The sequence below is a fragment of the Furipterus horrens genome, unplaced genomic scaffold (assembly GCF_987537825.1).
Source record: "Furipterus horrens unplaced genomic scaffold, mFurHor1.1.pri manual_scaffold_4, whole genome shotgun sequence".
Taxonomy (NCBI): domain Eukaryota; kingdom Metazoa; phylum Chordata; class Mammalia; order Chiroptera; family Furipteridae; genus Furipterus; species Furipterus horrens.
Genome location: NW_028327174.1, coordinates 107,634,202 through 107,640,201, shown reverse-complemented (window position 1 = coordinate 107,640,201; position 6,000 = coordinate 107,634,202).

The window sequence follows — 6,000 nt, the reverse complement described above, 5'->3', positions numbered from 1 at the left end:
ACTGCTAGAATTCAGGCTTTTTTTAATCCTTACCTAAGGACATGCTTACCAATTTTAGAGACAGGGGAAGGGAGGGGGTGAGAGAGAGGGAGAGACACATCAATATGCTAGAAAAATATCAATTGGTTGCCTCTCATACACACCCCCAACTGGGGACTGAACCTATAATCTCTTGGTTTGCAGTAAGATGCCCAACCAACTGAGCCACACTGGCCAGGATCAGGTTTTTCTTCATCTGCCTCTACACATTTTAGGAGCACATGTAAGTCCAGCATTGGAACATGTAAACTTTCAACTCTTCTTGGAAATTTTTCCTTTCCCACCAAAAAAAGGCCACAAGTATTTTTGTTACTTTTAAATCTGTTGAATGTCTGCTGACTTTTATTTTCATTTGGATAACTATGTCTTATTTATTGTCTGCTTTGTTTCGAGAGGTTGTAAGGCAACATTTCTGTGAAACTTTTGCCACAGCAGTGAGTCTGTAGGCCATTTAAGAGCAGAGGATATGTTTTTTAAGACAAAACTAGATTGGGGTTTTGGCTCTGCAACTTACTAGCCATGCCTCTAGGAAAATTATTTAAACTCTTTTTTGCTTGGCTGGTTGGTTTTAATTTTTTAATCTCTAAAATTAGGACAGTAATATTGCCCCTATCCAAACTAGCACACAGTATTATTATGCATGATAAATAAAACTTTATATTGAAAAGACTTTGTAAATGGTGATAGCCTATACACACTTGAAATATCCTAGTTTTAACTTCCTTGTGTCTGGCAAAACACTGGCACAATGGTAACCCCTGAGTAGGATTTTCTATAAACTCATAGAATTGAATTAAAGTAATATTACAATAGTTGGTGTCTTTGATATAGTCACATACACATGCAATTATAGTGTATTCATTTCTAGTATTAGGGTTTATTTTATTAGAAAGACACAAAGGAGTGGATGTTAAATACTATTAAAGTTTCACTGAAGCATTCATAATAATATGGTGTGCTTCTATTCCTCTTGGATTATAAAGTAGGTATTGAGTTTCCTATTACTCTATCTAGTATAGTTGCTTATTTGGACTGGTAGTGGGAAATCTGAGTTCTTCTTTGTGACAGTTAGAGAAGTAGAGGTATAAATAGATTCATCCTTCATGATTTAGTAACTTTCATGACCCTTGCCCTCGCATGATACAATTCTTTACATAAGGAATCACTGAAAACTAATAAAATTTTTTATATGTTTGCAACTAGTATATACAAGGAGTCAGATTAAACCCCAGGTAAAGTTCTCAATGGAATCCCAGCCTTTGATCATGACACCAATGCTTTAATTTAAAAGTATGACAAGATGATTAGATCTTGGTGCCAGGCATAATACAGCATTGAAAACTGCCATGAATTCTGCTCCTCAGGCAGAATTCCCTCTCTGAAGCACTAATTGACAAGGAAGTAAAATGTTAAATAAGAAAGTTAAAGCCAAATCAAGAAGAATAAAAGATATTTGGAATGCTGTCAAACACACTGTGGACTTTAGTAGGCACCAGATCTTGACCCAAATTAGAAAATAGTGAAAATTTAAGGTCTAGATTTAATAGAAGTCCCATATATAACTTCAACTAGTTCTATAATTATTGTTAAATAAAAATGAACAATAATGTTTCAAAATTCCATTAGTATGTCCGAATTAAAGAGAATTTTTTTAACTCAACAAACATTCTGAGAGAGTAGTGGATCAACATAAGACAATCGTTATATCTAAAATTGTGTGAACCATAAGGCCAACACCACCATTACCACCACCAACGTAATATAAAATACAATTAGAGCTGACTTTCTTCAAAAGTCATCAAATTCTTTCATCACAAGTATTTGACTTTTATCAAAATCTTAAAGTAGAAGCTCTGTGCTTCCTTTTCGTTGAGTCGGCCATCCCTAGGCTTCTTGTATTCCTTGCTCTCCAGTAACTGTCCACTACTTCATCTCCCTTGCCCAATAGTCAGACAGTTTTGCTCATCATCTCCGTTTTCCTGGGGGTCTACTAGGCGATTAGTTGCCAATTTTCAGACTCTGCAATGGGCTATTGAATTAGTGTGTCACTTTTCTTCCTCCAGCCCTGGCTGGTTTGGCTCAGTGGATTGAGCGTCGGCCTGCGAGCTAAGTGTCGCTGGTTCGATCTTCCAGTCAGGGCACATCAGAGAAGGAAAACTCTGACTCCAAAAAACCTCCGCTGCCTTGCGGCATACCTCTTCAGGGGAAAGGCTAAGGGAGTAAACCCCGACAGAAAATCCGGAGCCGGAGTCCCTAAGGCGGTTTGACGTTGTAGTCAACACCGGCAACTCCTGCGGCGCACCTGAAGCCAAGCTGTATTGACTCCGTCTTTCCCTTGGACCCTTCAGCTGCGAAGAGAGGGGGGGTCTGCTGCATGGGCAACAGCAGACCCTCCATATCACCCTGCCCAGGCTCTGTAGCTTCAGCTTCACTGGAGAGGACACTCCAGCGTCATCGCAAGATGTCGATTCAACACGGGAGGAGACAGATACCGTGTCACTCCCGAGTTGGACTGCACAGCCATTCTCGGCGGTGCAGATAGACTCTTAAGAAGCTACACCATCGTCTCTCGAGACGGACGGCTGCCTCCATTTCTTCCTCCCTTTATATCATTTGCTTTTCAGTAGGATATATTTATTGCATGATAACGATAATAGCTAATTTAGTGACATTTACTACATGGCAAGCATTACTCTAAGCACTTTACACATATTAGCACATTTAATATATATGCCTATTTTATGAGTTATATACTGTTATTATATCCATTTTACAGATCATGAAACTGAAGCAAGGGATGTCAAGTAGGTCATAAATTGAGAAGTGGTTTTGAAATCAGAAGTTTATCTTCACAGTCCCTACTCTGAACCACTAAGCTATCCTGCATAAATGTGGGGGTTGGGGATATATAGCATATAATGGGATATGCTTGTGCGCTGGGGTCAGAAATACCTGTTCAGCCCTGACTGGGGTGGCTCAGTGTGATGGGCATTGTACAGCAACCCAAAAGGCTGTCGGTTGGATTCCCAGTCAGGACACATGACTGGATTGTGGGCCAGATCCTGGGTTGGGGGCATGTGAGAGGCAACTGATTGATGTTTCTCTGGCACATTGATGTTTCTCTCCCTCTCCTTTCCTCTCTTTCTAACAATAAATAAATAAAATCTTTAAGAACAACAACAACACAAAATCCATCATCAACTTATGATAAAAACTCTCAGCATAGTGGGAATAGAGGGAAGATACCTCAAAATAACAAAGGCCATAATGACAAGCATACGACTAACATCGTATTAAATGAAGAAAAGGTAAAAGCATTATCCTTAAATCATGAACAAGACAAAGTTCTTTGCTTTTACCACTGTTACTCAACATAGTATTGGATGTTTAAGTCACAGCAATCAGAAAAGAAAATTAAAACAATAAAACAACAACAAATACCTATTTAAATCCTGTCTCTGCCCCTTACTAGCTGTGTGGCTTGAGTAAAATATTAAATTCCTCTGAAATTAATTTTCTAAGATGTAAAATAATGACAATATACTTATATCAAGTTTATTGTAGAATTAAATAAATTAATGCATATAAAGCACCTACCAGCAAAGTATAAAACATTCTTTATATGTTTGAATGTATGACTGAATACAAGTAGGGGAGATATTTTTTTGTGCAAAGGGATTTTGTGCGACCACTCAGCTGGCCATCTCAGTCTGTGAATAGAGTAGGCAGAAGTGGAACACTTTTAACAGCAGCATCAGATGGGTCAGAAAGTGCTTGTCAGTCAGAATTAGGAGAAGGTCAAGGGCAATATGAATCCAAGAGGCAGAGACAACAGTCATCATACCTGCAAACCAGAGGATATGCCAATTATATTGTGTGTGAGATCCTCAAATTGACGCGCATTTGTTGTTAGCCAGCTATTAGAAGGAGATGATGAACTTATCAAGAAGAGGTTTTTAAAAGGCTGTATCCTAAAACACAAGTATATATGATATAATTTCTCTGTAAGTTAAAAATGTATACTTTCATAGAGTATAGAAACTGTTGCAAATATCTTTGTATTTGACATACCAGGTAAAATTGAATTATAATTTTTCATTCTTTTTCCATATGTTCGTCAACATATAAAATTTGAGCATGGTTTTACTTTGTGTGGGTAATTCCCTTTAACTTTACATACAAAAAGCAAAATCTGTTAAGAAGCTCTGTTCATTTTAATTTTGTAAACATCAGAAAAAAATATTGCATATAACAGATTGTCACATGCAAAGAACAATGTCAAGAAATTTACATTAGCCAATGGTGTCATGAAGACTGCATTCAGAGAAAACAGTTACTTCCCAAGTATTGGTTATTGAAGTAATAATATTTAAAATGTCTGTCTTTCAAAACCAAACTCTAATAGACGAAATAGTTATTTTAAAGATTATTTGTAAAGAGCACCTGATACATGTCATTAATAGTTTACATTAGCTTCCCATATAAGGGAAGATACTATCCTACTTTATAAATAGGTCTTGTGGGAAAATTGCTTCTTCCCTGAGGTTAAACAATCTGACATACATTTTTAATGTAGGGATAATCTAAGGCAATTTGAAAGCTAACCCAAGTTAAGTTGTAACACGCCAAACCCCTAAAATAACAAAGACTTTCATCATTAATGGTGTTTTACAGACTCATTATAAAGTTGGTCTCCAAGCTTATGGAATACATAGAGAAGGTAGAAAGTGTACTAAAGAGATGAAATAATATTTCTCAAGAGTTATAAAGCAAACAATAGAAGAGAATATTTAGGCATAAATTCTAATAAAGTTAAACATGAAAATTATAAGAGGCAGGTGACAGTGATTACCAGCTCCATTTCTAATTCATTAAGGATGGAAAAGGAAGTGGTTTGAAATTGCAGTAGAAGAGATTTAGGTTAGATATCAGAAAGAACTTCCTAACTATGAGGGTTGCTGGTCACTGAATAAAGGATATATCACATTCTTAAAGAGCTCCTTGCAGGCGTTTAAGAATGGGACATAAACTTGTTCCCCAGGAAAGGTTTAAAAGCAGTAAATCGTAGTAACACTGATAAGATTGCATTGTGAAGGTATTTTTTTAGATTCATCAAGGGAAGTTGGTCTTTGTGTGTGTGTGTGTATGTGTGTGTGTGTATTTAAAGGTAAGTGATGTAATTAACTCATGATCACAAAATAAAGCAATGGATTCCACAGTACGGTGACAAAGCTATGTGGCATAATAAAATTCAGATGCCTTGTGAAGACGCAGAGTGATAAAAAGAAAGTCAGAGATACTTAGCTTGTGGAAACTAAGTACTGTCCTTGAGATTAAATGAAGCAGTGCACTGATAGCACCATTCTTTTTTGTGAAAATCAGAAAAAAAAAAAATCCCATATGAAGCTCCCCTCTTTGTCTTGCCTTGAAAATATCATTAAAAAACTACAATTTGAAAATAAAACAAAATTATAATAATTCTTAAGAGATCAGGGTGCAAAGCATATCAGCTGGAACTCGGCTCTTCCACTTGCCTGGCATCCAGATAAGGAAACAAAAACACAGGGAAGCCGAGTGGATTGTTTAGGCTCACTTGCTAACGGCAAAGCCCGGACAGCACTTCAGTGGCAGCTATGGCACAGTGCCCAGATGCCTCTCCCACCTGCCCCACTTTGATGGGCTCATTCTGTCTGTCGACAGCTGGAAGTGTTGGTGGCTGAGACAAAGAGCCTGTTTCCTCTCCAAGAATTCCTTCTTTCTCTGGGCATTGTCCGCTGCCAAAGGGAGCTGCTTTGCCCAAGTCTGTGCCTCCTCCCTAGGGACAGCCTGCTTTCAATGAGAGTGGAGTTGCGGCTGGAGGAAATTCAAAGGACCAGCCTCTTTTTCTCTCAATTCAGCACAACTCAAAAGGGCCATTGCAGCTCCAGTGCTCCCCTAGGGATCAGCTGCGGCCTTTGTTTC